Raw genomic sequence first — 21978 nt, forward strand, 5'->3', positions numbered from 1 at the left:
TTCAAGAGAATCCTGGCAAGGTTAAAAAAAGATATGGGAAATGGATTGGATACAAGCTTTTAATGAATGTCAGCAGCACTCCTACCAGCATTATAATATTTTAGAAGGTAAACCTCTATCTAAATTGCTGCAATACTAACTGAAAATCCCTGATGCTGGCTGGAAAGATTCTTTTTAAAAATCTGATTTAATCTTCTAGCCTCCTATGAAATTATTGGTGCAAGGAACGGTATCCTACGCTCGGAGAGGTTTTGCCAGTTTTGCAAAACTAACTTTTTGGAATCTATATTCCATTTGGCCATGGAGTGACAGCCCAGCCTTAGGCAAGCTGAGATTGAAATATTTTAGCAAGCTCTTTCAAGTGTTTGAGGAGACTCCCCTTAGAATCCTTTCGATGAATATGCTTGAGGGTCGACAAATCTCTTGTAAACGAAATTTGATAAGATTTTTTAAGTTCTGTTTAGCATGAGACTGAAGCTCATATATATTTGAATTTTTAGGCAAGCTTTTTATGTATGCATTTCACAGGAACTGCTTGCATTAGATAATTAAGTATGTAATCCTTTTTAACATGTTTTTAATATGCAATTTTTTGTAGGATTAATGTTTTTTTTTATTTGGTTGGTTGATTAAATCAACCTTTCAAATACAAAAGTAAAAATGAAATAGTTACAATTTGCAATGTAGGAATTAAAACATTTTTAAAAGTCAATTTAGAATGATTTGCTTAGATTCAAATTCATATGCATTCAATATAGTGCAACATCAGGGTTTCAATTAATTCATATCAGTTCCACAATGTTTTAAGTTCAACCACCATTCAAGATAATATTCCAAAGTTTTCAATATCCTCTGACAAAGCAATATCCAAAAATTGTACAATTGCAATTCTTATTCCCAGTTTGCTACTCGAAAAGATCTTAAACCAGATTTCCTCATCAGTCATTGACGTATATGTCTGTAACAGTTTACCAAAATGTCTCATCAAGTCCAAAGCTGGGCAAACTACTATTACATGTTTTAATGTCTCTCTACATAATTTGTTGTGACAAAAACGACAATGATTCGAATTGTTAGTAATTAAACCTCTCCTAGCCATAATTTCAGTTGTATGTAACAAGTTAAATCTAAATCGCAAATATTGCTGCCTTATATAAGGTGATGGAAATTTTACTAAATAGTCTGACATCACTCGAAATCTTTTGTGACCAAACATTTGGCTGTCAAAATCTTTGTAGGATCAACATTTTCCCCTACTGCAGATCCAATCATTTTGATATAATTTCAATTTAGCACGATTTGGATTTATTAACAAGACATCTAGGGTTATAGAGGCATCAGATAGGGCGTTTAGGACACAGTTTCTCCAAGTGCAGGAAAAAGAGTGGGTAGGGGTTACAACAGGGGTCCCCAACCTTTTGTGCGCAATTAGCAACATTGGCATATCAAATGAAATGGTGAGCAACATCCATTTTTCGACGGAATATATCGGCGCACAGTTGGCGGACAAATTGTTTGCAACACAAATTAGAAATGTAACAAAATTAAAACTGCATATAGAACATTTAGTTTGCAGTACTTAATAGTTATCTAGACCACGTGTTATTCTAGTCAAGGAAAAGTGCAAGGCCTTTAACTTCATTTGACGTTAAGTGGTTGTTTACAAGGAATGTTGAGGAAATTGAGTAGTCAGTAGTACATTTATAGACATATAGGACCAGTCCAGCTGTTCAAAAATAGAGTAGGAGTAAATAAACATTACCAGGGGTTTCAGGTTCCCGAGCAAAATATTAGTGCAAATGTATGGACAGTAAAAATGGCCCCAAACTGAGCATGAGATTCTGCCTAGGATTTTATGGGATCTCTAATGGCAAATGGTGCATTCCTAAGCATGCAAGATCGGCAATACTGTTCCACAGTCATTGATGACTGTATTGTGGATGTTTTTTTTCTTCAGGAATGTTTTGAAATGTTACATTGATCCTCTTGAGTTCATTTTCCAATGGCCAGGGTAGGCACCACAAAGAAGATATCTGACAGCCAGAGAGGCTGGTTGGCGATGCCTACGCTTGAAAAGGAGGCATTGGAAAGAATTACTAATTCACAAGAAATTAACATATTCTCTTAAAACTGTTGAACAGTTCAGAGGCCACAAAGGAAAGCGTCAGTTTGTCTGAGTCTTTAGGAGAAACTATCCAGGACAGCTATTGACAAACCGTGCCCCCAAGTTCAGGAGTTCCAGGTTATAGAAAGGGATGCACCATGGTTCGATGCAGAATCTAGAATCTCGAAAAGAAAACTGAACCATGATTTAATGAGGGGTGTAAACACTGCGGGTCAGATTTATAGTTTCAAAATGGCATCAAAAATTGCGGTAAGACAAAAAAAGAATTTGAGAAAAAAATGGAAGCTTTTTTGAAGGATACCAAATCGTTTTATGTTTATTGTTGTTGTCAAGACAGGCATTATGCCATCCCCTTAGACAAGTATTTATTGGAACACTAGCCCCTCAAGGTTATAGGCCAATTCCCTTACTGGACATTGGGGCTTAGTACGAGTTTGGTGGCATCTCAACAGTACCGTTACTGCTACTTGGTCCAGTGGTATCACTGCCAGATTCCAAGTGGTGGTTTGGCGGTGTTAGTCCCCAATTATGGAGTCAGTAGCACTCCAGGGTGGATTTCGTCGGTATTTGATTGATAGAAACATAATGTGGCGGAATTTACATTTTATTGGAGTCTGTGACAAATCTGTGGATGCTGTCCCTTCGCCCCTATGGGGGAGACCATTCCCATGTGGCCAGGGCGGTACGTCCTCGGTACAATAGTTCCCCTGAGGGTGGTGCACAGGGAGAGAATCACATGGGAGAGGAAACCCCTTCTGGGTCTAGGAACAACCCTACCCTGAGAACGCAATATACTAGCCAATCACCAGACCCTAGGACCCCCCCCCCATTCCTATAACCCAAAGAACAACCCCTTCCCTAGATACGTACTGGGACTATGAAGAGCACAACTGACCCAAGGGAGATCAAGGTTAGAAATACTGAGACGAGGAAGAATGGGGAAGAGTTGAAAGATATGTTATTGACCACCATTGAGACAAAGCTGCATGGAGGAATGAAGAGTGTTCTGCATAACCAACATGATCATTCTAGACAACTTGGAATAAGTACTGGGATGAAGAGGAAGAGCGGAGGCATGAAGAGTTCTAAGAACCACAATGAGCAGTCTAGTTGTTGCTGGCTGCTCATTGGTCAATGCATAGCAGAAAAGGATGAGGGACTCAGGAAGAAGTTGTCTAGTCCTTCATGAAGGAGCTGAAGGAGCCAGCACGGTGCAGGAAAGTGCAAGGAAGCACACCAAGATGCCAAGAGAGGAGCTGGAAGGACAAGGGCCAGTCCACAGTGGAAGGACCGAAAGGCAAGCTGGCAGAGAGAAGCTCCCGGTGTTCCTGCAGATAGGGAAGTGCGTGAAAGGAGGACCAAGCTGTCCTGGGAAAGATTGACACTGCAGTGTTCCTGGGCAGACCAGAGCCCACTACAATTGGAAGCACTCAGGCTGGCTGGCGGGAAACTAAGACGGTGCAGTCAGCATTTTAATAGTCACGGTACCTGGCAGGCATGTGAACCATGTCTGTCCCCCAACAAGAGAAACTTAAGGGTCTGGGACCCACCAAACGAAAGCAACATGAGTGTTCTTCCTTGCGGCGGTTCTTAGGAGAAAAGGGCTCCAAGTACTCACACACAAAGAAGGTGTCTGGGACCCACTACACGAGAACCACACAAGTCATCTTCCTCGTGGTGGTACATGGGAGAAGAGAGCTCCAAGTACCCTCACGCAAAGAAGGGGGGTTTGGGACCCACTACAGTAGAAACACACAAGTCCTCTTCCTCGTGGTGGTACTTGGGAGAAGAGGGCTCCCAGTTCCCAAACATAAAGAGAGGTCTGGGGCACAATCCCATGAGAAGAAGGGAAACCACAGAGTAATTTACTAAGGACCACACTTGGCAGGGAAGTGAACCAAATTGGCCCAAGCAAAAAGAGAGAAAGGCAGAGATCTAGGACCTACAAGAGAATGAACGGGCAAAGGAGTCATTGCCCCTGGCTGTGGTCCAATAAATAGAGAGTTGCCAAGAGAAGGAACCAGGACAAGGGAGTTGTTGTCCAGGTTGCTACAAAGTTTGTGCAACAGAGAAATGTGTAAGAACTTTATGGAACTTTGTTTTACATTTTGAACTTTGGGTTTGGAACCTGTGTTATTTGGAACTCTTTGATTGGATCTACAACCTATTCTTCTGAATTAAGAAGACATTTTGTTTTTTATAGGTTAGTAAATAGTGTGAGGGATGGAAATAGGCTTCGGACTTGTGACAGACAGTTGACTATTTACTTTAGACAAGACATACTGGCAGTTTCCTTAGTTTTGGTTAAGGATGGGAAGCCCCTCTTAGCTTTAGGGAAAGGCATGAGTTCCCCAGTCCCCCACCCTTTTCCTTTCAATAAAAGTATGTCAATCAAAATGAGCCTACTGTGTCCGAGTCCTACTTCTAGATTCTTACAGGTCACTAATGGTTTTTTAAGTCTAATCCAACGTGATACGCAGACATCTCAACATCTGTCCAAAATACAAGATTGTGGAATTATACATTGTTTTCCAACACAAATAAAGGTGACAAGCAGGGATGTCAGTTGGTCCCAATGTATTCCTTTTGGATGTTGATTCTAGTACTTCTCTTAGGAAAGTTAATCCAACCTCCACCTGAAGGGTTCATTTTATAGCATGCACCCTTATGCAGAAGACACAACTAATTTGGCCTTGCCCCCAGCAGGTCCCCAACAGGGCCTGCTAAACACAAGTTACTATTTTGGGAATTACAGTTTGAAATTAAATATAATGAAAATAAAAATGATGGTGTTCAGGCAAAGGCTGAAACCTTGTAGATAGTTTTTAAATGAATGTAGAGATGAGGGGGCAGTCTCATTTTTATCTGAGCGTACTCTTCTGAAAGCGCAGTGCTTGTGTAAGTAATTTTAATAAGATAGCTGAAAAGGCATCATTAATGATTAAATGGCTTTTTACGTTATTTCAGGTTTGCGGCATTCTGATGGGAGAAGTTGGAGGTATATAAGACAAAGGTCTGCTCCATGATTTTAAGGCCGCAAAATCTAGGGTGGTTAGAACTGTCATTTCTTGGAGGGGTTGCAAAATAAATTCCTGTGCCAAATAGCAGGTCTCCCTGCAGATACACCTGATAGCCGAATTGGGGGTGTTCAATTTGAGTGTCAGGCCAGTTAAGAATGTTCCTTATTTTTTAAAAGCACATCTGGGATTTTCTGATAATCATAAAGTGAATTTCAGTGCAAGTGCGATTGTAGCCTCCCCTGGTGAAGAGAAATACTTGTGGTTATGGGCGGTTGTAAGTCACTGTCCATTTGAATAGGGATGCAATATAACTACATTTGGTCCATTAAGCCACCTCAAAATAGCTCCAAAAGCAAGAGCGTTTCCGATGGGAAAAAAGTCAGATGTCCAAAATATACACAGGCTGCCCACTTTAGCACTATATACAGACTTACATGCACATATAAAATGGCAAGGAGAAATCTGTCAAATAAGATTCCCAGAATGCAGGAGGCTGGTGGTAATGATACGTTTAAATGTACCCACTCCTCAATAAATTAAGAAAGTGTGCAGGAGGAAGCACAAAGTGCGCTTGCAAAATAGGAGTCAAAGATTTGGTTCATTTTCTGTTTATTTGCTGTTGCTTCTCTGTTTTGCATAAGCTTGGAATGCATGGGAGCTATGCTATATATAATTAATTGTAATGTTCAGACTTGTATACATAGCAAGTTTGATTGTATTAAAGTTGCTTTTTTATTTTGGGCTTGTTCTGTGTGAATTGTATGAAAAATATGAAACATGTTTTTAAATGTTGCTGACTTAATGGAGAAATATAAATATGAATTAGTACTTCAAGTCATTACATGGTAGCCTTTAAAGATCACTTCATTGGGCCTTTGGAGGTTACCTCCTGAGAATTATTTGGGAATATTATGGCAAATGGTGTGTATTAAATCTCCAGAAGGCTGTTGGATTGGTGAAGTGAAAAAGTGGTTAGGAATAAAAATAATACCTTTCTCAATTATTTGGAGCCTATTTATTCTGCCCAAAAGGGATTTTACACAAGACTTGGTGGCAAACATTGGTCAAACCTTTGAGCATTTGATGACCACTTCATAGAGGGGTGTGGTGCTGTTAACCGAGTATTTGAATCAATGAATTGACTTGTTAGTTTAAACCTATTAACAATCAATTAATTGGATTGGAATACAGGGCAAATTAATTATGAAAAATGTGGCATGCATTTACCGTATCTGCCCATTAACCATGTGCTAGATTGGCAGGTTATCAAACGAAGACCATTTTCCTCTAGGACACTATGTAATAATAAATACAGGAGACACCAAAATGAATATTGTCGATAAATATACATGGTGGGATCAAACACAAACATCACTTGTACAGAAGTGTGCATGCACATTATTTAATAAAGGAAAGTTGGGTATGCATACCACCTCCTTGTCCATTATGCTCATACTAGTATCAAAGAACAGAATATGCCAATTTTCTCCACAACACAAACATGGTTCAAATATTGTACTCATTAATGCATTTGTCAGCTGGGCAAAGTAACTGGAGATGACAGGGTTTAGCAATGACACTACCATAACAAGTAAGGACATTTACTGAAGACGTATGTGCATGGTGGCACCAAACAAATCTTGCATGTATAAAAATAATCCAGCTGGAAACACAGCGGCTCATTGGCCAACATTCATGCACAGTCCAGGACTCTGTCCCGACTACAGTGCTACTGAGGTCTCATCCATTCAGCTCCCCCTTCTAGGCCTTCACACCATGGCCCAGGGCAACTGGCGAGCAACAATTTAGGGTGCCGTGAGCAACATGTTGCTCCCGAGCTACACGTTGGGGTTCCCTGGGTTACAAGATAGTATGCAACAGCACTCAATATATTGTTGTTTTCAAGACCTAAAAGACATTTATGAAAAAAACAACACATTTTCCATATTAATTGTACATAGAGTGATAACAGACCAAGTTCATATCTTATTATAGGCAATGGAGTACAATTCGGAAGTTTTAGAACTGTTTTCCAAAATCTGGATTCATGTAAATCCCACATTTGTGAATTTTGTACCAGTTTAGTTTCAGCACCATACAGCAGAATTGGAACCACTTTTGCTTGATAAAAAGACATGACATGCTGGTATGAAAATTTGCCGTACTTAGACATTAGTATGATAGCTTGTGATTTCAATGATTGCAATTTATGTGTCAAAGATGCTACATATGCAGTTTCTGAGAGTTTATTGTAAATTGTTATGCCTAAATATTTATATTCAGGAACATTCATTAAATCAACATTCTGCAAAAACCATTTATATTTTTTACCACCCAATTTAGGATGTGTCAGACAGGTGACGACTTGTGTTTTGTCCAGATTAATAAAAAGGTTATTAGCTGTGGAATAAGTAGATAATCTATCTAATAGATTTTGCAACCCGCTAGGTGTTGTTGACAGGAGGACTAAATCGTCTGCATATAACATCCAGACTATCGATTGTGAGCCCATTTTCGGTGCATCAGTTATTATGGTAGCAAATGATTCACCCAGATCTAAAATAAACTGATTAAAAAGAAATGAGGCCAATATGCAGCCCTGTTTGAGCACTCGTCCTGTGCGGATTGGTGCAGACAGTGTTCCTTCTGTTGTCAATCTGACTTGCAAAGTGGTATTAGTATGAAGAAGCTTGACTATTGCAAGTAGTGAAGGTGGACATCCATATCTCAATAATTTTCTGTACAATAGATTACGATCGACAGAGTCGAAAGCAACCCGAAAGTCAATAAACGCCAGATATAACGGTTGACTCCGGGTAACGCAGTTAGCTCTTATTATGTTCAGGCTAATGATATTTGGAGAAGTGCCTAGACCAGAAACCAAACTTGCCTGAAATGGATCTCTTTTCTGTTAATTAGTGGCCCAGATATTAAGATCTCTGAGCACGATGCGATTAAAGATTTTGCCTGGTGCATCTAACAAAGCAATAGGCCTGTAACTAGCTGGCTGCGTTCTGTTACCTTTTTTTTATAGATTGGTAGAATGATGGAATGTGTCCAAGATCAAGGAATGTTTTGTGTTTGGTTGATATTATTAAACATATTCCATAAGATGTTGGACCAAAGTTCTGGATGTTGTTTTAGTGTGAAATTCGACAGACCATCAGGTCCCGGAGCCCTCGAACTGCTTGCTTTATTTATATAATATGTTATATCATCTTTGTCGAATTTTAATAAAAAAAGTTCTCATGCCCCATGGTTGCCATCTCAAGAGGTGAGTTCTGTGGTGCTTTATACAGATTCGTAAAATGCGTGACCCATGCTTGTTCTGAGACGTTATTAGATAATAATGCGGTTTGATGCCCTGTTGTTATTTGATTTATGATTGCCCATATTTGAGCAGTATTTTCCCAGCAATGTTTTTCAATACTGTCACACCATCATTTTGATATAAGACTGCCTTCTTAATTCGCATCCAGTTTTTATCTTTAGTTTTCAATTTTGTTAGTTGTTCAACTCTTAGTCTCATTGGTAATTTTAGAATTTGCCTCCTAGTTGATCGATAAAGTTTTTTTGCAGTTTGTATTTTTTTGCTAAACACATGCAAGTGTGGCATTTTAGGCAAAGTCTGATGAGTTGATTTAGTTTGAAACATCTGCATCAAGTTATGATACACTATTTCTTTACCTCTCACCCCACTGGTTTTGTGTAGCTCCGTTGCATAGAATTGATTGAAACGTTTTAAAGATCATTCAGACCACCGCAATCTGTTACACCCTGTGTTAATGGTGACCACGCTGGTTGGGCATCTAGATGGTAAATCTTCTAAGGTGTCTGTTATATCCCAAGTAGTCATTAAGATGTCATGATCACTTAAAGTTGTAGCATTAATTTGGAATTTGGTGATTTCAGAAATTAGAGCCTGATTAACATATATATAATCAATTATTGCTCTGGATGTACCTCTATGCCACGTGGGGTGAGGAGGAATGTCATCAACAAATGTACCATTCAACATTTGCAGATTTCGGGACTCAACAAAATGCTTCCATAGAGCTAGTCTAGACTTGTCTTTTGTTGGGTCTAAGCAGTGGAAATTAAGGTCACCTGCTAATATCACATACAGCATTGTTTTGTCAACACATATCAAGTCCATTAGGTAGTTTAAATCCTTCATGAAGGAATGATCGGATATACCTACTGGATTCCAATACATCTTAATTAACACATATATACAACCACCAGCCTTCAGTTTTACAGCCTGTAAAAAGGGATTAGGAGAAAGCCAGTGTTCAGATGTAAATGATGAAAGTTGTTTAATAGCAATGAGTAAACCTGAGGTCAGCCTTCCTAATTTTTCTTTTAGAGCAGGATTAAGGTAAAGATCATAATTGTCCCAAATAGGTATTTCAACAAGCCACGTTTCTTGCATCAGTATTCTGTCAGCATTCTCAGTGCCCATTTTGGAATTATTAATGAGATGACGATGGCCTCCCATGTTCCAGCTGGCAAGGGACACTGAAATTCGCTTCATAGGGTGGCTTAGTTAATGCATATCCTGATCTCTAGTGCACTTACATGTTGTTTTAACCAATTCTCTTGTATTTGATTCCAAGCTGTTTGACAGACAGTTCTTATTCGCAATTGTTGTTGACAATGGTGTGTTCACTGGAGCTGGTAGACACAATGAATTGACATCAATGATGAATCCTAAGTCATAAGGTTGTCTTTTGGCAGGCCAAATCGTATTCAACACTATCCTGGAGTTAATCCATAATTTCACAGAGGATAATCTATGTTCATTGGTAAATTCAACTAATAATATCAACAGGGTTGATGTCCTCTAACGCAGGAATTTCCGAGAAGATGGTTAGTATGGATTTGCGATTCAGGTGGTATTGTACACTTGGTGTGGGTCTACAAGCTATGGTTAGAGAGTGTAGTGCTGGCCTTTTGACATTTATTTTCAATTGTTTTTTCGTGTTTAAGGATTGAGGCTTTGTGTCATTAACACAAGGTGCTACTGGAGTTTGAATTTCAGTTGCTTTATGAAGTGCTGTTTAAATTAAACGATACATTTCAGGAACTAATGTTGCTATATTATCTACATTTCCAACTTTCAAATTTTGTTCCCCAACTTCTTGTAGTGGTAGGGAGGCAGGTCGTGAATCACTGACCTGGGATTGGGGTAACGATGATGGGTGTATAACATTTTGTTGAGCTTGTGATTTTATTGTACAAAGACAGACTTCTTCAGAGGCACCAGCTCCTTTTGATGGTAAGAGATTCGATCGAGGAGCGTCAACCGGATGATGCATGAAAGAGGAATTATGTGCAGTTTTTAATTGGATTGGTAATGTGCTCCGACAAGAGGAAGATACTATGGGCATTACATAAGGTTGAGCCGAGGTTTCTATCAATCCATTCATAGAGGAAGAGGGCTGAGGATGCATTTCATTTCTATACTCACAACGATTCAGAAGTTTTTGTGGTGGTTGAGTGTTCATGTACGCATCCACAGCATGTCTAATTTCCTTCCAATGTAATTCCAAAGCCTGTTGTGTAATTCCTGACAACAGTAACACTTCTTACTTTGTTTATTACTGGATCAGATGTAAAATGCATAGATTTTCCCCTTCCATACCAGCTGCTATCTCCAATAGATCGTTAAGTGGAGCATAAGATGTAACTTTTGGTAGGATGCCATTCTTTACAGCATCTTTCCGGGCTTGTGCCTGCAGCTGATACTTTTTTGTAATGGCACTGGAGGCTAACAGTTTACCTTTTTGCGAATTTGCAATTGTCTTGATAAAATGTTTAGTTTTTGAAGTGCCATTGTTCTTCACTTTGGGATTTTTTTTTTCGTTTTCTTTATTGGAGGAACTTTTATATTCTTTTGTTTTTCAGTCTGTTTTGGTTCAAATAGCGTGTATACAGGTAATTTGATAGGGGAATTTGAACCATTTCGGATGTCAACAGAATGTTCCTCAATGCTAGTATGTGCACCTATCTGTTGTTTCTCCTGAATTACATCAGGAAAGTTTGGAAGTGATGAGGATTTATGCTGTAAAACCACAGTTGGAATATTGTTAGAGCCGGTTAAAGAGTCTGCATAGCAGTCGGTCTGGGTGGCTATCGAAAGAGCAGTCCGTGTCAGTTTATCATCATTAGAAACAAAGTTTTTTTTTAAAATGTGATGTTTGCATAATCATAAACTGCCATTCCAACACCTTTTCAAGTTGTATGTTTTGAGTTGTTAATTTTAAGTCGAGAGTCTCAAAGAGCTTGGCCGTTGACTGAATGGCCAGGTTCATTGAATTTAGCATGATTTCCAATAGATTATGCACTGAACCAACATCACCAGTTTTAGCCACTCCTGATGTATTAGATCTCGGATTACGCGGAGTTGGAGCTAAATAAGACATTTCAAGCTCCGAGTGCCAGATGACTATTGTTTGTAAATAAGTCGGGTGAAGCAGATACATTTTAGCATGTTTCGATTAAATCTGCTTAGCTACTGCTAATGGTAGGAAATGTTTAACTTTTAGTTGTTTTTTATTGTATTGATCTGGAGTTTATGTGATTTTACAAGGGGTCAAGTCCTAAAAATAAAAGTGGGGGGACTCATCAACAAACGCAATGGGATGTGACGTCGCCATGAATGAGCATGTCAAGGTGAAATATGCATATTACGTTAAATTGGCTTTGCATAACCACCCACATTGCACAGGACGAATGGCATTTGCTTTTCATAAAGTCAACACACACACAAAACCAAGAGAGGATATTTTCTTCTAATAGTGTTTTTGAAAATGTTAAAAGTTGTGCATGTTTTAAAATCAAAGAACCAACACCAGTGTTTTCCCTGGAAAATGCAGTAACAAAATGGGAAATGTCACCTTTAGTTGTTTACTCTTTACATTACGTTATGGTACAGTGGTGAAGTGTCCTGCCTGCAAACCTGACGACTGAGGTTCCTTCCCCAATGTCGGCTTTAATTCATAAATTCAAAGAAGACATTAAATGCTTCTCTTTTAGCTGGGGGGATGGTGTCCACCCTCTCAAAAAAGTGGGGGTACTCCGTCCACCCGCGTATACCCTCGACTTGAGCCCTAGATTTTACTTATGATATGCTTGACTGACTGTTCCTTTTTATTGTCTAGTTTTGGGGGTTTTCTTGTCTTTTTGCAAAAAGTTAAAAATTTGAACTAAGGGAAAAAAAAAAAAGGATACGTTTGTTTTGTCTTGTAAGGCCTATTCCCCAGTTCCCCTAACTAACCGTCTCCCCTCCAAGATCTCCCATCACCTTACACTACACACACTAACCCCCACCACAGGCTTAGCCTTGAGCACATCAACACTAACTGAGCCACAACTAAGCTCCCTTCTTTAGCCCTGTCTTACGCTCCCACATCAACAGCTATCCAGGCCGAAAGCGCGGTAGTCAATATGATCTTGGGCGGCTATTTATTCCCTATGGATAACATACTCTCCAGTATCACCGCCAAACCCATAGAAAGCAGATTGGCACTCAGGAACCGGGTACTTCAGACCTGCAACCATCAACTCCACAGGTTTTGAATCTGCCTTCCCACTATCCCCCTAATGAATCCCACCCCCCTTTTTTCTTATGGAAAAGCGTAGCGAGGCCACCAATAGTGGCAGATGGGCGCTATACAAGACCACTTACATTACATTACATAAATGGAGTTATAAGTGATATATCATTATAGAATATGGTGAATTCTCCCATGTCTGCCCTGACTGCAGTCCCCCTATTTGTGCCATTACTCTTACTTTATAGATTTCTGCCTGTGAAAGTCAAATGTCTGTAAGTGTTTGAAATAACGTTTAAATCTTTATCCAACACGAATTAGACATGTCCATTCTCTAAATAGTATTTCTAAAAAATGTGTATGGGCCAGATTCACACGTGTGCAGTGTTTGAGCAGAAAACTACAGCACATAGTTCTTGTATTCATAATTGGCACCCATGCAGTATAAGAAAGCCTACTTTATGGGAACTTGATGCACAGCCGATCCCAAATTGAATACAATCCCGGCACCAGCATGTCTGCTGACATACAGAGAGAGGCAGGGGTGGAAGTTCTGCCACTGTCCTTGGTGTGAGAACAACATGTCATGCTTTAAATGTCACTCACGGGAATTTCAACATAGGCCAGACCACAGAGGTGAAAATAAATGTATTGGAGCTGTAATCATGATCTCAACGCCAGATGGGGCTACACCACACACAGGCCAGATCACATTAGACCCTCTCCTCCAACGTGATTTACACTTTCCGAAGTGCCACATAAGTCATGTGAACGTCAATGGATCACGTGAGAGTGTATAATGGAAGCCCATCTCCTTATGAACAAGTCCTGGGTTGCCAGTAGGCCAGTCCACAACTATCACAAAACCTCATCTTGCACCAATTCACAAATACCAGTAATTTCATGGCCATCCAAAAATCCCTTGTGAAGTAACATTTTTGGTTTTTCCACAGCTACACACTTAAAAGCGCATACATTTTTTTTTTTTTTTTTTTTTTTTATCAACTTTATTTAATAATTATACAAAACATCATACAACTGAGTAACAACAGAATGGGAACAAGCAAAAGATTACTCCATATACATCAGTGCAACAAAATGCAAATTACTATTAAAGTAACAGCTATTCAAAACGAAATCCGAAAACATCCCCACCCTCCTATCTCATGGCAAGATGTGATAACACAAAACACAGACAAAAAAAAAAAAAAGGACAAAACCTAAACCCCTACCAATCCCCAACCTCAATATCCACAAAATAAACCAAAGCCTACACCTCATCCAAATAAATCCCTGAATGGCCCCCATCTTTCCTCGTACTCAGTTTCCTGATGTTGTCGAACTGCCTGATTCTTCTCATACCAAGAGAGCGTCCGCATATCCGACACCCAGTTCTCGTAATGTGGCTTCTTCCTGGATTTCCACACCTTCATAATTTGTTTTATGGCCATCAACAATGCTCTATCAATCCATTCTGAACAATCCCACATCTCCACACTTCGACTATCAGTTGAAAGGAAAATCACTGACAGAAAAGTACGAGGCAGTGTCATACTAGTTACCATATCAATGCAATCCAAAACTTCTCTCCAAAAGTCCAGCACTCTACTACACTCCCAGAGCATATGTAGATAGGTCCCTCTCGAGCCCCCACACCCCTAGCACAGATCTACATCAGCCAAGCCTCTCTTCTTCATTTTCACTGGTGTCCAATAAATACAGCCTAAAAGACGTTGGTGAATATACCTCAGATTTAAATCAACCTTGGCCCTCACCAAAGCCCTCCAGCTATTATCCCACAAGCCATCAGAAAGATCAGTTTCCAATTCAGACACCCACTTCATTCGCAACTGACCCCAGGAACTCCTCATACAGTCCTGCAAAGGCATCAACCTAACATATGTAGAAACTGTCCTAGGAGACGTAGCAAAAATCTCACAAATCTGAGGTCTACCACTCAAAGGTCCGCTCAACATTTGCAATCTTTCCATCAGCAACCGCTCCAAAAGCCCATATCTACCCACCTCTCTATTATGCGGACTATAACGATTAGCTAATTCTTCAAACGGAACCATCCTCCCCCCTCTCCATACATCCCCTATTTTCAGAATGCCCCTGTTAGCCCAGCCCCTCCAATTAAGCATTTTATTATTAATTTCTAAACCCGGATTCAGCCAAATAGAGGCTGAATCATACAAATACAAGGATTGCCAACACCCCAGAATCCAATTAACCAACACTGACTTAGAAATCACTAAAGTCTCCAATTTTGTACCAGAATTTGCCAACCTCCCATACGAATATAAACAGTCCAGGGAAAAGGGATGCAGCATTTCCTTTTCCATTAAAAGCCAATATGGGTCTGATCCCCGCCCTTCCTCAAAGTAATAAGAAACCTTCTTCAATAAAAATCCCCTACAATAATTCTCCAATACCGGATAACCAAAACCCCCATCTTTAACTCTACGCACCAAAATAAATCGTGGAATTTTTGGCCTATTACCTTTTCCCCATAGGAAGTCCATAAAAATCCTATCAATGCTCCGGAGCACTCTTTTAGTAAATTTAAGGGGAAGTGATACCTATCCCTAGTCAACCTATCCCTATGGTTAAAAATAACCTGTGGACCCCCAGGATGCATGGAATAACCTAAGGCCCACAAGTCATCGGCCCTATAGGCTCCTTTAACACGTTTCAGTGTTCCCAGCTCCCCAAAGAGAAGCTTTGTTTTCATGCGCAAGTCTGCTGCCAATGACTCCAATACGGCAGCATGGCTGAGTGAGCCCAACCCACTGGTGGGGGTGGGTGGCATCAACCCTTATATGAGCACATTTGGGATGGCATGTGAGGTCAAGACAATCTCAAGCAGATATTTACAGAAGAGGCCTTATAAGCTTACAGCAAAGAGCGAATATTGCTCTATCCAGCACTCTACCTCTAAATAAGGCTTTCACCGGGATAAACAATTGAGGGAGAAATGATAGGCACACAATAGGAGAACTAAGGTGGGGGTCCTATTTCATATAGATCTATACCACTGACAGATAGAGATTGAGAGAGGGAGAGAGAGAGAGAGAGACAGAGAGAGAGAGAGAGAGAGAGAGAGCGAGAGAGAGAGCTGGGCCTTCTAATTTGCCTCGAAAGCATGAGAGAGGGATGGGACATAGTCCTTTTTCTATGTTCTGAAGAGTTTAGTAGGAATCACATCACTGGAGGAAGTCATGGATAGTTTGATGGGACCTCCTGGATGGGAGAATCAACCACAAGACTTTCATTTGAGGAATTCTATGGCATGTTTTTACCTATGGGCAATGTTCTTATTTATCTTAGTGCCTGATAGGTTGCCCCCAGGGGAAGTATAGTATAGTCTTTGGTGGGAACAATGTGATTACATTATTTGGTGGGTGGGCAGAGATACTGATATGTGTTTGTATTCTTGTGGAAGTTACCTTTTAAATTTCAACGTTGTTTCGTGCATAAAGTTCGCACACTGACACCTGAATGGCCTCAACTCTCATGGCACTTGTAATATTTGTATTGCCAATCTCATTTTCCACCTTAGTAGGATGAACGTTGTAAGGCATCCAGGTATAGATTCCATCTGGCCATTTACACAGGATCTCTGGAGAAGCCAGGTCAACCTACAGTGATACTCACTGTATGGCCCGAAGGCAACATTCCACCCTTCAGACCACCTGATGCAGCTGCTGTGGCCTCACCTTTGCGCTGCTGCAAAGACACGCCCTACAGCGATGGAGGAGGAATGAGGTCTGCTTGACGAGATTAGGCTTCGAGCTCCTCTGGTAAACCTTTAAGGTGTTATTTTTTTTTACTATCATCTTTCACTTCATGACCAAGTTAAAAGGTCAGCCTGCCACAGTTACAGGGTGCAAGTGTGATCAGCTAGAATGCATTACAAATATGACAATGCATTACTTACCGTAAAAGCATTTCTAATGGTTGTATCTGCTTAGATTGACATACTGTGCATAGTCCGACATCCAGTGGTCACTGCAGAGTATTGCATTTTGTTTTTCGTAGTCGGAAAGGGGACGTGAGACAAGGCGTGTCTGTAACACTATCCCTATAGTGACGTGCAGTGTACCCACAATCCCTCACACGTCGAGGTCCCTCTGTTTGTATTTTTTCTGCCCTGAGGGAGCCTATTAGACGTGAGTGAGTACAGAAAAGAGAGACATAGGAGAAAGTCTATGTTCCTTCCATCCGAGCGGGGAGGAAGGGTGGGTGCATGTGAATCTAGGCAGATACAACCATCAGAAATGCTTTTACGGTAAGTAATGCATTGTCTTGTGATGTTTGTTAATCTGCTTAGAATCACATGCTGTGCATAGACTAGCGAGCAGTACCCGGAGTTGGAGGTGGGTTGTGAGAGGAACAGTAGAGAAAAGATGTCTTAATACTGCTTGTCCCACCTGGGAATCAGATCTAGTGTGGGCATCTTGACAGTAGTGTTTTGTAAAGGTGTGAACAGAACTCCAGGTTGCCGCTTTGCAAATGGACTCAAGAGGGACATTTGCAATGAAAGCTGCGGAAGCCCCGGTGCCTCGAGTGGAGTGTGCTCTTGGCTTGAAGGGTAGTTCTCTCTTAGCAAGAGTGTAACAGAGAGTGATGCATTGTACAATCCATCTAGAAATAGTGGATTTCGAAACTGCATCTCCTTCTCTTCCTGCTGCCACCGAGACAAAGAACTGATTAGTCTTTCTCAATGGTCTAGTTCTTTCCATATAAAACATCACTGCTCTGCGAACATCCAGTGTATGCAGGCTCTTCTCACCTAAGTTTGAGGGATTTTGAAAGAACGTTGGTAGTTCTATTGACTGGTTGACATGGAATTTAGAGATACATTTTGGTGCAAACCTAGGATGTGTGCGTAGGTCCACCTTATCCTTGTGAACTGTAACAAAGGGGTCTAGTACAGAGAGCGCTTATAGTTCACTTACTCTCCTAATGGAGGTGATAGCTATTAGAAAAGCAGTCTTAAGAGTGAGGTCTTTAAGTGTTGCTTTGTGCATGGGTTCAAAGGGAGACCCCATGAGCCTGGTTAGTACCACATTAAGGTCCCATCCGGGAGCGGGGTTAGCTATGGGAGGGTGGATCCCCTTCACTCCTTCCATGAAGGCTTTAATAACTGGGACTTTCCACCATGACACTTTCTTTAAGTTGAGAAGTGGTGTATGTGGAAATTGCAGCTAAATGGACTTTAATAGAGTTAAGCACCAAGCCTGAGTGTAGTAGGTGAGTCAGATACAGAACAATTTGTGTGGGAGAGCAGTCAACGGGGTTGATGCTCCTTCCCCTACACCAGATGACAAATCTCTTCCATTTGCTTGAATAACAGTGACGAGTGTTAGGCTTTCTAGCCTCCCTGAGAATGTCCATGCATCTCTGCGGGAGTTTTAAATGTCCAAATTCTATGATCTCAGGAGCCAGGCTGCTAAGTTCATGGTCTGAGGGCATGGATGTAGTGTCCTGCCCTTGTCCTGTGACAGCATGTTGTACGGGCAGGGAAGTTTCACTGGAGGAGATAGGGACATCTCCATCAAGTGAGCGAACCAAGGTTGTCTGGCCCACATAGGGGCCACCAGTATCATGGTAACTTGTTCCTGGTGCATCTTGTGCACTATCTTGTTGAGAAGGGGAGTCGGGTGAAAAGCGTAAACAAATTTCCCTGACCATGGTATTGATAGACCGTTCCCCTTGGATTGGTTCTAGGGGTACCTGGAGGCATAATCTTGGCATTGTGAGTTCTCCAAAGTTGCGAACAGATCTATTTCTGGGATTCCCCATTGTGTGAAGACGTCGAAGACAATGTCTTCGTCTAACCGCCATTCATACTCTGAGGGCAGAGGGAAGTCTCTGCTGAGTTCGTCTGCTAGCAGATTGAGTTCCCCTGGTACATGTTGTGACACTAGGAACATGTTGTGTCTGAGAGCCCACTTCCAGGTGTTCTGGGACAGCCTGGACAGTCCTGGAGAGTGAGTGCCCCCCTGCTTGTTGAGGTAGTACATGGCTGTGGTGCTATCCGTGAGGACCATCACTGTCTTCCCTTGTAGGTGTGCCTGGAAGGCTTTCAGTGCCTTGAACACAGCTAGTAGCTCCAGTAAGTTTATGTGCTTGGATGCTACGCTCGGAGTCCAGACTCTGTGAGCAGTCTGATGGGATAGGTGAGCCCCCCATCCTGTGAGGGATGCGTCTGTGGTTAGAGTGGCTTCCACTGCGGGGGTGGCAAATGGTTTCCCTATTGCCAGGTTTTCTTTCGACCACCACCGTAGCGAGAGAACCAAGGCCTGCGAGACCACCACTAGATCGTCCCATTGTCCGCTGGCCTGACACCACTGGCTGTTGAGCCACTCTTACATTGGGCGCATGCGCAGGCGCGTGAGGTACCAAATAAATACATGACGCCATCATTCCTAGTAAGCGCATTGCTTTGCGTACCTTCACCTCTCGACCAGCCACATATTGACGGATTTGAAACAGCATGTTTTGGACCCTCTCGTTGGAGGGGAAGACGAGGCCGTCCTTTGTTCGAATTAGAGCCCCTAGGAATTGTTTGATCTGGCTGGGGTCTAAGCTGGACTTCTTCTCGTTGATGGAGAAGCCCAGTTGAAACAAAAGGTCTACAGTCTTTTGGGTATTTGAGAAGCATGCTTCATAAGAATCCCCTGTTATGAGCCAATCGTCGAGGTAAGGGTATACTAGGATGGACAACCTGCGCAGGTGGGCCGCTGCCACTGCCAATACCTTCGTGAATACTCTCGGCGCTGATGCTATGCCGAAGGGTAGCACTCTGAACTGGTAGTGTTTGCCCTCTATCATGAACCTGAGGTATTTCCTGTGCGCTGGCAACATTAAAATATGAAAGTATGCATCTTTCATGTCCAGTGTTGTCATGTAATCGGCTTGTGAAAGCAGGGGGATTACCTCCTGTAGAGTCACCATACGAAACTTTTGAGGTTTGATAAATTTGTTCGCTGGGCGCAAATGACGCATGGTTAAGTCCTTTTTGGGTACAAGGAAGTACACTGAATAAATACCTTCCGTTACCTGGGATAGAGGCACGACCTCTATAGTTCTATAGGATGGCGAGGTGTTCTGGCGACATGCGTCGTCCCCTTGGGGGTCTGTATATGCAGGGGAATTGTTGAATTCTATACAGTAGCCGCGGGCTATGGTTGATAGTACCCAGCGGTCTGATGTTATACCCTCCCATGCCAGAAGAAAGGATGTTAACCGGCCCCCGACCGGCGAAGCATGGGAGGGGACCCGAATCTTTAAGTCATTTGGTATTGGTGGCTTGGGAACCTCTAGGGGTGGGACCCCGACCGCTTCCCTTGCCACAACGTTGTCCTCTTTGGTTATATTGTGCACTGGTGCCTTAGTTAGAGGACCAGTTACCTGCAGAGTATTGCTGCTGCTGTTGTTGCTGCTGGCGTTGGCCTCGAAAAAAAACATTTGTTGCCATAACCACGTTTGTTGGGAGGCCTTGAAATTTGATCTAGTGTCTTGATTGTGTCAAATTCCTTCTTTGCGGTCTCTAGTGCCTCATCCACCGCCTTACCAAAGAGGTTTGCATCTTCTATAGGTTTGTTAATAAGAGATGCTTGTGTTTCAGGTTTAAAGCCTGAATTACGTAGCCATACATGGCGTTTGAGTAGGATTCCTTGGACTAGGGAACGCCCACCAGTCTATTGCAGCATCCAGAGTATTTTTAATGATGCTTTGGTTGAATAAGGTCCCTTCAGTCACCGTGGCTAGAAGGCTAGTACGTAGGGGTTCCGGTACCTCCTCAATGTCCTTACGTAGTTTGCTCCATTGTGCATCTGCGTAACTAGCCAGCAAAGAGTTGCTGTTGGCAATTCTTGCGGAAAAGACAGCTGAGGCTGTAATCCTCTTTCATAGGGCATACACTTTTTTACCCTCTTTATCTGGTGGTGCCTCGCTAGTTGACAGCGGGACCCCTGCTCTCTTCCTGGTATTTGTCACCACTATGGAGTCTGGTACAGAGTAGCCCCTGATGTATAACGGGTCCGATGGAGAAGGACTAAATAATTTTTCTATCCTCGGGTTGACCCCTCTGATCAACGCGGGAGTGGATAGTGAAGGAATAATTTGTCTCTTTACTGAGGCGAGGAGGGGAATGGTTTGGCTGACAGGGGGTTTCTCCTTAATGATCTTTTCTACAAAGTCGATGTCAGGAGAAGTTTCCCCGGTCTCGATCTCGAAATGCGCTGCTGCCGTGCGTAGAAGTGCATTAAAGGTAGGTTGATCGTCTATAGGAGATGTATTCCTAATAGGTGAGTGTTTGGGTGGGGACAGGTTTATGGCTTCAGGGTCTGAAAACGCTGATGGGGACTGCCAGAGCTGTGAAGCGCCTTCTTCTGGGTAGTCTCCGAAGCCCCCATCACCCATATCTGTGTTGTCTTCAAAACCTTCCTCCTCTAAGTTTTGTTCCCCTTCATTGCCTAAGAATTCATCATCATCCTGAAAGTGGGGGTCCTGTCCAGTGAGGTCATATAGATCTACATCCTCTTGGGGGGGGATCAAACAGCCTCGGGTACTTGGCCCTGGGATCCTCCTGAGGTCCCTCTCTTGATCTCTTGGGTGTTGGAAGGTTCTGAGTCTCCATAAACCTCTCCATTTTGTCCATACAGAACTGGAGTCTCTCTAGGGTTTCTTGAGGTACCCCGGAGCGGTCAGGGGGAGAAAAGGGAGGGCCTTCCATTAGAAAACGCTTCAACCTATCCCATAACGTCGAAGAGAGGTTCCCCTCGCCTTCTGAAACGCCTTCTGTTAGGCTAGGACTCCCTCTCGATGGAGCGGGCATTTCCTGCCTTCCGTCTGACCTTTTCAGCGTTTCCGGGGCCTTATGAGCGGTAACCGATGTCTCTTTCGCCATCTGTCTCTGGCTATCGGTGGAAATAATCCTCGCCAGGCTCTCGACAACTAAACTCTCTGTCGAGGGTACCTCTGGTGTCGATGTTACAGGCATCGCTTGCTCTATGCTGACGGGCACTCTCTGCCGGTGCGCGTCGTCTGGCGGTTTAGTGATAGCGCCCTTATCTGGGGGTAGCCCAGTCGCTAGTCATGTTTGCGGTTGCGAGGGGGGCTTCAGACTCTTACGGTCTGAGGAGGCCGCCGGTAGGACCTGCGTCTCCGTTGGCGCTAATGCTCTCTTTGTCTTCGACGAGGAAGAGCCGTGGGTTGTATGTTTATGGGAGTGTTTTCTGTGTGCGTCCTTGTCGCCGGGGTGTTC

At 42.3% G+C, this 21978-nt stretch overlaps 1 protein-coding gene across 1 annotated transcript in view; it reads right to left on the reverse strand.

The window, feature by feature from the left end:
• Nucleotides 1–21978, reverse strand: part of RAB31 (RAB31, member RAS oncogene family) — a 629885-nt gene that overhangs the window by 220931 nt on the left and 386976 nt on the right. The gene's annotated exons all lie outside the window — the stretch shown is intronic.

The sequence above is a fragment of the Ambystoma mexicanum genome, chromosome 5p (genome assembly GCF_040938575.1).
Source record: "Ambystoma mexicanum isolate Mex_15411 chromosome 5p, UKY_AmexF1_1, whole genome shotgun sequence".
Taxonomy (NCBI): domain Eukaryota; kingdom Metazoa; phylum Chordata; class Amphibia; order Caudata; family Ambystomatidae; genus Ambystoma; species Ambystoma mexicanum.